This window comes from Oncorhynchus mykiss, chromosome 15 (assembly GCF_057628025.1).
Source record: "Oncorhynchus mykiss isolate SJ-2025 chromosome 15, ASM5762802v1, whole genome shotgun sequence".
NCBI lineage: Eukaryota > Metazoa > Chordata > Actinopteri > Salmoniformes > Salmonidae > Oncorhynchus > Oncorhynchus mykiss.
The window spans coordinates 10255001-10265000 of record NC_143036.1 but is presented as its reverse complement, the minus strand read 5'-3'; the positions used below and the strand labels follow the sequence as shown (position 1 = coordinate 10265000).

General features: G+C 47.5%; 1 pseudogene across 1 annotated transcript in view; it reads right to left on the bottom strand.

Moving 5' to 3' along the window:
* LOC110489564 (neuropilin and tolloid-like protein 1) overlaps positions 1-10000 on the bottom strand; it is a 200766-nt pseudogene that overhangs the window by 11920 nt on the left and 178846 nt on the right. The window contains exons 8-9 of the transcript XR_016487006.1: positions 4325-4416; positions 265-378 (exon numbers count right to left, since the gene is read on the bottom strand). The product of XR_016487006.1 is annotated as a neuropilin and tolloid-like protein 1 (transcript). The remainder of the gene's footprint in view (positions 1-264; positions 379-4324; positions 4417-10000) is intronic.

Genomic DNA, 10000 nt, shown 5'->3' with positions numbered 1-10000 from the left:
GGGAGAGAGTGAGCTGGGAGTGGGAGAGAGTGAGCTGGGAGAGGGAGAGAGTGACCTGGGAGAGGGAGAGAGTGGGCTGGAAGAGGGAGAGAGTGGTAGAGCCGATTTTGGACAAATCAGTCAAGACACCAACCATAGTAAAGGGTTAAACACAGGATTTGGAGCAGCTCCTGAACTGTTTTGAATATAGCTATGATCCCCCTTATCTTCATGTAATGATATAAAAACATGCTAATAATATTGAGCCTGGGTTTGACATCTGACCTTTGCAGTGGTTCTCGTCCCAGGGGTAGACACAGTTCTGAATGCCATTACACACCAGGGTGTTGTTGATGCACATGTTGCTGTGACAGAAGAAGGCACCTGGGTCGCATGGAGCTGTGACGACAGGAGAGAGAGAGCAACGTTAGAGAGATACATCATGTACTCATAGGAATCAGTTGCTTGCAGTGCTCAACAACTGTAGTGGGGAAAGGGGGGGTACCTAGTCAGTTGTTCATGCGGCGACAGGAGAGAGAGCAACGTTAGAGAGATACATCAGGTACTCATAGGAATCAGTTGCTTGCAGTGCTCAACAACTGTAGTGGGGAAAGGGGGGGTACCTAGTCAGTTGAAACAGAGCGTTGCGGGAGGGGGGGGGGCTTAATTGAGATCAACGTCTTCGGTGCCAGGAGAACAGGGGAACAGCTCGGGGATTCGATCCAGCAACCTTCCGGGTACTGTCCCAACGCTCTAACCACTAGGCTACCTGCTCTAACCACTAGGCTACCTGCTCTAACCACTAGGCTACCTGCTCTAACCACTAGGCTACCTGCTCTAACCACTAGGCTACCTGCTGGTTACTGTCCCAACGCTCTAACCACTAGGCTACCTGCCACCCTTCCCATTTTTGTAATCAATTATGTATTAGACGTTTCCCCAAAATAATCACAGGTATGAGCTACATAACTCAAATGATTAAGGACGATTGTGATTTTAATGAAAGGAGGGCATTCTATTGTAGACCAACCAGCCTTTTAACCGTGTCTGATCTGACACAAAATCAACCCCGCCAGGAAGCACCAATCAGTCAACAACGTGAATCATTATCAGAGACAGACATGAACCTGTGTAATGACTCAGCTCTGTACCATCTGTTCTCCATGAATTTTCATCTTTCCTCCCTTTTCAGAAATCCGCTGAGACAAGGCCGTGCATAGTAATCTCTCTGGGAGTGTACTTCATAAAGCTATCTGTATAATTACATGTCAGACTAACACTAGAGTGCTCTTCATAAAGCTATCTATATAATTACACAGGCAGGGTAACACCTGGAGAGAATACCTTGATATCCTGGAGATATCACACTAACACATGTCGGCCTGAATCCTTCAGGGCCAGAGTTACTGCATATATACATAACTTAACTTGAATGGGGAAACCAATGATCTACGTATAGATGCCACTAGGGAGACATGTGCAAACTTAAGAGGTACGTTATGATGGTGTGTTGATACTGGCAGGGAATGGAACGCTGTGCGTGCGTGTTTGTGTGTGTGTGTGTGCGATGATAGTTGGCGACTGAGATCATACAAAGTGAGATGTTTTAGGAGAGAGAGAGAGGGAGAACGAGAGGTGTTAGGAGAGAGAGAGAGAGAAAGAGAGGCGTTAGGAGAGAGAGAGAGGGAGAAAGAGAGAGCAATAGAGGTGTTAGGAGAGAGAGAGGGAGAAAGAGATAGAGAGGTTAGGAGAGAGAGAGGGAGAAAGAGAGAGCGATAGAGGTGTTAGGAGAGAGAGGGAGAAAGAGAGAGAGATGGGTGTTAGGAGAGAGAGAGGGAGAAAGAGAGAGAGATGGGTGTTAGGAGAGAGAGAGAGGGAGAAAGAGAGAGAGGGGTGTTAGGAGAGAGAGAGAGAGAGGGAGAAAGAGAGAGAGAGAGGGGTGTAAGGAGAGAGAGAGGGAGAAAAAGAGAGAGAGAGAATGAGAGAGGTGTTAGGAGAGAGAGAGGGAGAAAGAGAGAGAGAGAGGTGTTAGGAGAGAGAGAGAGGGAGAAAGAGAAAGAGAGAGGTGTTAGGAGAGAGAGGGAGAAAGAGAGAGAGAGGGGTGTTAGGAGAGAGCGAGAGGGAGAAAGAGAGAGAGAGATAGGTGTAAGGAGAGAGAGAGAAAGAGAGAGAGAGGTGTTAGGAGAGGCAGAAAGAGAGAGAGAGGTGTTAGGAGAGAGAGAGAGAGAGAGAGAGAGCGAGAGAGAGAGAAAGAGAGAGGGAGAAATAGAGAGAGGTGTTATGAGAGAGAGATGTCTTAGGAGAGAGAGAGAGGGAGAAAGAGAGAGATAGAGGTGTTAGAAGAGAGAAATGGAGAAAGAGAGGTGTTAGGAGAGATAGGGAGAGAGAAAGGGAGAGAGAGAGAGAGAGAGAGGTGTTACGAGAGAGAGAGAAAGGGAGAGAGAGAGAGAGAGAGAGAGAGAGAGGTGTTAGGAGAGAGAGAGAGAAAGAGATGTGTTAGGAGAGATAGAGAGAGAGAGAAAGGGAGAGAGAGAGGTGTTGAGAGAGAGGGAGAAAGAGAGGTGTTAGGAGAGAGAGAGAGATGTGTTATGAGAGAGAGATGTGTTAGGTGAGAGAGAGAGGTGTGTTAGGAGAGAGAGAGAGAGAGAAAGAGAGAGAGAGAAAGAGAGAGAGAGAGAGAGAGAGAGAGAAAGAGAGAGAGAGAGAGAGAGAGAGAGAGAGAGGGGGAGAGAGAGGTGTTAGGAGAGAGAGAGAGGGAGAGAGAGAGAGAAAGGAGAGACAGAGCCTTCGAGGCAGCATGAAAAGAGTTATCCAATTATAGCATCTCTGGTAATGTGTCAGTGCTTCATCATCACAGCGGTAATTACACAAGCAAGACACCTCCCCTCTCAATCACCTATAACACTAATGCACTGGCCATCCTGCGGCTTACCCAGTGTAATGGACACACCCACCCGGTGTAATGGACACACCCACCCAGTGTAATAGACAGACCCACCTAGTGTAATAGACAGACCCACTCAGTGTAATAGACAGACCCACCTAGTGTAATAGACAGACCCACTCAGTGTAATAGACAAGACCCACTCAGTGTAATAGACAGACCCACCTAGTGTAATAGACAGACCCACTCAGTGTAATAGACAGACCCACCTAGTGTAATAGACAGACCCACCTAGTGTAATAGACAGACCCACTCAGTGTAATAGACAGACCCACCTAGTGTAATAGACAGACCCACTCAGTGTAATAGACAGACCCACCTAGTGTAATAGACAGACGCACCTAGTGTAACAGACAGACCCACCTAGTGTAATAGACAGACCCACTCAGTGGAACAGACAGACCCACCTAGTGTAATAGACAGACCCACCTAGTGTAATAGACAGACCCACCTAGTGTAATAGACAGACCCACTCAGTGTAATAGACAGACCCACCTAGTGTAATAGACAGACCCATTCAGTGTAATAGACAGACCCACTCAGTGTAATAGACAGACCCACCTAGTGTAATAGACAGACCCACTCAGTGTAATAGACAGACCCACCTAGTGTAACAGACAGACCCACGTAGTGTAATAGACAGACCCACCCAGTGTAATAGACAGACCCACCCAGTGTAATAGACAGACCCACCCAGTGCAATAGACAGACCCACAAAGTGTAATAGACAGACCCACCTAGTGTAACAGACAGACCCACCTAGTGTAATAGACAGACCCACCTAGTGTAACAGACAGACCCACCTAGTGTAATAGACAGACCCACCTAGTGTAATAGACAGACCCACCTAGTGTAACAGACAGACCCACCCAGTGTAATAGACAGACCCACCCAGTGTAATAGACAGACCCACCCAGTGTAATAGACAGACCCACCTAGTGTAATAGACAGACCCACCTAGTGTAATAGACAGACCCACTCAGTGTAATAGACAGACCCACTCAGTGTAATAGACAGACCCACCTAGTGTAATAGACAGACCCACTCAGTGTAATAGACAGACCCACCTAGTGTAATAGACAGACCCACTCAGTGTAATAGACAGACCCACCTAGTGTAACAGACAGACCCAACTAGTGTAACAGACAGACCCACCTAGTGTAATAGACAGACCCACCTAGTGTAACAGACAGACCCACCTAGTGTAATAGACAGACCCACTCAGTGTAATAGACAGACCTGCTGACGAATCAAATGAACACACCAAGCCAAGGCAGTTTCCTCCATTCAATTTGATGTTATTTCATGGGATTTAATCAATCTTTATTGCAATCCAATGGTTATATGTTTCAAGTGGTATAGTTTTAACTGAACATTCAATATTTACTGCACTGACTCAACAGAACAGAGGGATGTAGGGGTTGACTCCTGAGAACAGAGGGATGTAGGGGTTGACTCCTGAAAACAGAGGGTCGGAATGTAGGGGTTGACTCCTGAGAACAGAGGGATGTAGGGGTTGGTTGACTCCTGAGAACAGAGGGATGTAGGGGTTGACTCCTGAGAACAGAGGGATGTAGGGGTTGACTCCTGAGAAGAGCACATTGGATAAGAACAAACTATTTAAATTAATTAAAGTCCACCAGTCCCAATTCACATACATTATTTTGAATGATTCTGGACGTGCACATGTTCTGGTTTAGTGCATCAAAGGATTGAAGTCAGTCCCCAAGCCATCCCATTTATTAGGAGCTGCATGCAGAGTGTTGGGAGCAGCAGTTCGTCTCCAGTAGGATCTGGTTAGAGTGTGTTGTGGCTGACCGTGTTTAAACTATGGTTATTTACAGGCTGTGGAAAGGGAAGTGGTAACACTCACACACACGCACGCACATGCACACACACACGCACACATGCACAAACACATATGCACACACGCACACATGCAAGCACACACGCAAGCACACGCACACACGCATGCACACACGCACACATGCACACACACACACACACACACAAAAGCACACACACACATGCACACACACATGCACACAGATGTATGCATTCAAATGCATGCGGCATTAAACCACACTGTTGTCTGATAAAGAGGAGCCCATTAAACCACACTGCTGTCTGATACAGAGGAGCCCATTAAACCTCACTGCTGTCTGATAAAGAGAAGCCCATTAAACCACACTGCTGTCTGATAAAGAGGAGCCCATTAAACCACACTGTTGTCTGATAAAGAGGAGCCCATTAAACCACACTGTTGTCTGATAAAGAGGAGCCCATTAAACCACACTGTTGTCTGATAAAGAGGAGCCCATTAAACCACACTGTTGTCTGATAAAGAGGAGCCCATTAAACCACACTGTTGTCTGATAAAGAGGAGCCCATTAAACCACACTGTTGTCTGATAAAGAGGAGCCCATTAAACCACACTGTTGTCTGATAAAGAGGAACACATTAAACCACACTGTTGTCTGATAAAGAGGAGCCCATTAAACCACACTGTTGTCTGATAAAGAGGAGCCCATTAAACCACACTGTTGTCTGATAAAGAGGAGCCCATTAAACCACACTGTTGTCTGATAAAGAGGAGCCCATTAAACCACACTGCTGTCTGGTACAGAGGAGCCCATTAAACCACACTGCTGTCTGATAAAGAGGAGCCCATTAAACCACACTGTTGTCTGATAAAGAGGAGCCCATTAAACCACACTGTTGTCTGATAAAGAGGAGCCCATTAAACCACACTGTTGTCTGATAAAGAGGAGCCCATTAAACCACACTGTTGTCTGATAAAGAGGAGCCCATTAAACCTCACTGTTGTCTGATAAAGAGGAGCCCATTAAACCACACTGTTGTCTGATAAAGAGGAGCCCATTAAACCACACTATTGTCTGATAAAGAGGAGCCCATTAAACCACACTGTTGTCTGATAAAGAGGAGCCCATTAAACCACACTCTTGTCTGATAAAGAGGAGCCCATTAAACCTCACTGTTGTCTGATAAAGAGGAGCCATTAAACCACACTGTTGTCTGATAAAGAGGAGCCCATTAAACCACACTGTTGTCAGATAAAGAGGAGCCCATTAAACCACACTGTTGTCTGATAAAGAGGAGCCCATTAAACCACACTGTTGTCTGATAAAGAGGAGCCCATTAAACCTCACTGCTGTCTGATAAAGAGGAGCCCATTAAACCACACTGTTGTCTGATAAAGAGGAGCCCATTAAACCTCACTGTTGTCTGATAAAGAGGAGCCCATTAAACCACACTGTTGTCTGATAAAGAGGAGCCCATTAAACCACACTGTTGTCTGATAAAGAGGAGCCCATTAAACCACACTGTTGTCTGATAAAGAGGAGCCCATTAAACCACACTGCTGTCTGATAAAGAGGAGCCCATTAAACCACACTGCTGTCTGATAAAGAGGAGCCCATTAAACCACACTGTTGTCTGATAAAGAGGAGCCCATTAAACCACACTGTTGTCTGGTACAGAGGATCCCATTAAACCTCACTGCTGTCTGATAAAGAGGAGCCCATTAAACCACACTGCTGTCTGATGAAGAGGAGCCCATTAAACCACACTGCTGTCTGATAAAGAGGAGCCCATTAAACCACTTAGAGGGTAGTGCGTACAGCCCAGTACATCACCGGGGCCAAACTTCCTGCCATCCAGCACCTCTATACCAGGCGGTGTCAGAGGAAGGCCCTAAAAATTTTCAAAGACTCCAGCCACCCAAGTCATAGACTGTTCTCTCTGCTACCGCACGGCAAGCGGTACCGGAGCACCAAGTCTAAGACCAATAGGCTCCTTAACAGCTTCTACCCCCAAGCCATGAGACTGCTGAACAGCTAATCAAATGGCTACCCAGACTATTTGCATTAACACCCCCTCTTTTACACTGCTGCTACTCTCTGTTTATTATCTATGCATAGTCACTTTAACTCTACATATTACCTCAATTACCTCGACTAACTGGTGCCCCTGCACATTGACTCTGTACCGGTACCCCCTGTATATAACCTCGTTATTTTTATTTTACTGCTGCTCTTTAATTATTTGTTACTTTTATTTTCTATGTTTTACTTATCTATATTTTACTTAACTTTTTCTTAAAACCTCTTAAAAACCATTGTTGGTTAAGGGCTTGTAAGTAAACATTTCACTGTATTGTCTACACCCGTTGTATTCGGCTCGTGTGACAAATACAATTTGATTTGATTTGCTGTCTGATTTGCTGTTGATTTGATTTGCTGTCGCTCTTCTGAACACAGTACCAGTTCTAACCACCAAGGGGAGGGTTGTCCCTCTCTCTCTGTCTCGCTCTTCCTGAACACAGTACCAGTTCTTACCACCAAGGGGAGGGTTGTCCCTCTCTCTCTGTCTCGCTCTTCCTGAACACAGTACCAGTTCTAACCACCAAGGGGAGGGATGTCCCTCTCTCTCTGTCTCGCTCTTCCTGAACACAGTACCAGTTCTAACCACCAAGGGGAGGGTTGTCCCCTCTCTCTCTGTCTCGCTCTTCCTGAACACATTACCAGTTCTTACCACCAAGCGGAGGGTTGTCCCTCTCTCTCTGTCTCGCACTTCCTGATCACATTACCAGTTCTTACCACCAAGGGGAGGGTTGTCCCTCTCTCTGTCTCGCTCTTCCTGACACAGTACCAGTTCTTACCACCAAGGGGCAGGGTTTGTCCCTCTCTCTCTGTCTCCGCTCCTTCCTAACACAAGACCAGTTCTAACCACCAAGGGGAGGGTTGTCCCTCTCTCTGTCTCGCTCTTCCTGAACACAGTACCAGTTCTAACCACCAAGGGAGGGATTCCTCTCTGTCTCGCTCTTCCTGAACACAGTACCAGTTCTAACCACCAAGGGGAGGGTTGTCCCTCTCTCTGTCTCGCTCTTCCTGAACACAGTACCAGTTCTTACCACCAAGGGGAGGGATGTCCCTCTTCTCTGCCGCCTTCTGAACACAGTACCAGTTCTAACCACCAAGGGAGGGATGTCCCTCTCTCTCTGTCTCGCTCTTCCTGAACACATTACCAGTTCTTACCACCAAGCGGAGGGTTGTTCCTTTTTCTCTCCTGTCTCGCACTTCCTGATCACAGTACCAGTTCTAACCACCAAGGGGAGGGTTGTCCCTCTCTCTCTGTCTCGCTCTTCCTGACACAGTACCAGTTCTTACCACCAAGGGGGAGGGATGTCCCTCTCTCTCTGTCTCGCTCTTCCTGAACACAGTACCAGTTCTAACCACCAAGGGGAGGGATGTCCCTCTCTCTGTCTCGCTCTTCCTGAACACATGACCAGTTCTTACCACCAAGCGGAGGGTTGTCCCTCTCTCTGTCTCGCACTTCCTGATCACAGTACCAGTTCTCAACCACCAAGGGGAGGGTTGTCCCTCTCTCTGTCTCGCTCTTCCTGAACACAGTACCAGTTCTTACCACCAAGGGGAGGGTTGTCCTTCTCTCTGTCGCTCTTCCTGAACACAGTACCAGTCCCTCGGGTTGATCAAGGGGAGGGTTGTCCCTCTCTCTCTGTCTCGCTCTTCCTGAACACAGTACCAGTTCTAACCACCAAGGGGAGGGTTGTCCCTCTCTCTCTGTCTCGCTCTTCCCACACAGTACCAGTTCTTACCACCAAGCAGAGGGTTGTCCCTCTCTCCTGGTCCCGCACTTCCTGATCACAGTACCAGTTCTAACCACCAAGGGGAGGGTTGTCCCTCTCTCTCTGTCTCGCTCTTCCTGAACACAGTACCAGTTCTTACCACCAAGGGGAGGGATGTCCCTCTCTCTGTCTCGCTCTTCCTGAACACAGTACCAGTTCTAACCACCAAGGGGAGGGATGTCCCTCTCTCTCTGTCTCGCTCTTCCTGAACACATTACCAGTTCTTACCACCAGAAGCGGAGGGTTGTCCCTCTCTCTCTGTCTCGCACTTCCTGATCACAGGACCAGTTCTAACCACCAAGGGGAGGTATTTGTCCCTCTCTCTGTCTCGCTCTTCCTGAACACAGTACCAGTTCTTACCACCAAGGGGAGGGTTGTCCTTCTCTCTGTCTCGCTCTTCCCTAACACAGTACCAGTTCTAACCACCAAGGGGAGGGGTTGTCCCTCTCTCTCTGTCTCGCTCTTCCTGAACACAGTACCAGTTCTAACCACCAAGGGGAGGGTTGTCCCTCTCTCTCTGTCTCGCTCTTCCCTGACACAGACCAGTCTGACCACCGAGGAGAGGGATGTCCCTCTCTCTGTCTCGCTCTTCCTAACACAGTACCCAGTCCTAGAAATGCACCAGGGGAGGGATGTCCCTCTCTCTCTGTCTCTCGTCTTTCTGACACAGTACCAGTTCTAACCACCAAGGGTGGGTATCTGACTGGGTTTCTGACTGGGTTTCTGACTAGGTATCTCATGGGATCTGATCTGGGTTTCTGACTTGGATCCTGACTGGGTATCTGACTCAGTATCTGACTGGGTTTCTGACTGGGTATCTGACTGGGTATCTGACTGGTATCTGACCTGGTATTTGACTGGGTTTTCTGACTTGTATCTGACTGGGATCTGATGTAGTATTGACTGGGTTTCTGACTTGGTATCTGACTGGGTATTGACTGGGTTTCTGACTCGGTATCTGACTGGGTTTCTGACTGGGTTTCTGACTCAGTATCTGACTGGGTTTCTGATGGGTATCTGACTGGGTATCTGATTGTGTATCTGACTGGGTCTGACTGGGTATCTGACTGAGTTTCTGACTGGGTTTCTGATCTGTATCTGACTGGGTTTCTGACTGGGTATCTGATGGGGTATCTGACTCAGTATCTGACTGGGTTTCTGACTGGGTATCTGACTGGGTTTCTGACTGGGATCTGACTCAGTATCTGACTGGGTATCTGACTCGGTATCTGACTAGGTATCTGACTGGGTTTCTCATGGGTATCTGACTGGGTATCTGACTAGGTATCTGACTGGTGTTTCCTGACTCAGTATCTGACTGGGTATCTGACTGGAGTATCTGACTGGGTTTCTGACTGGGTTTCTGACTCGGTATCTGACTGGGTATCTGACTGGGTTTCTGACTCTGT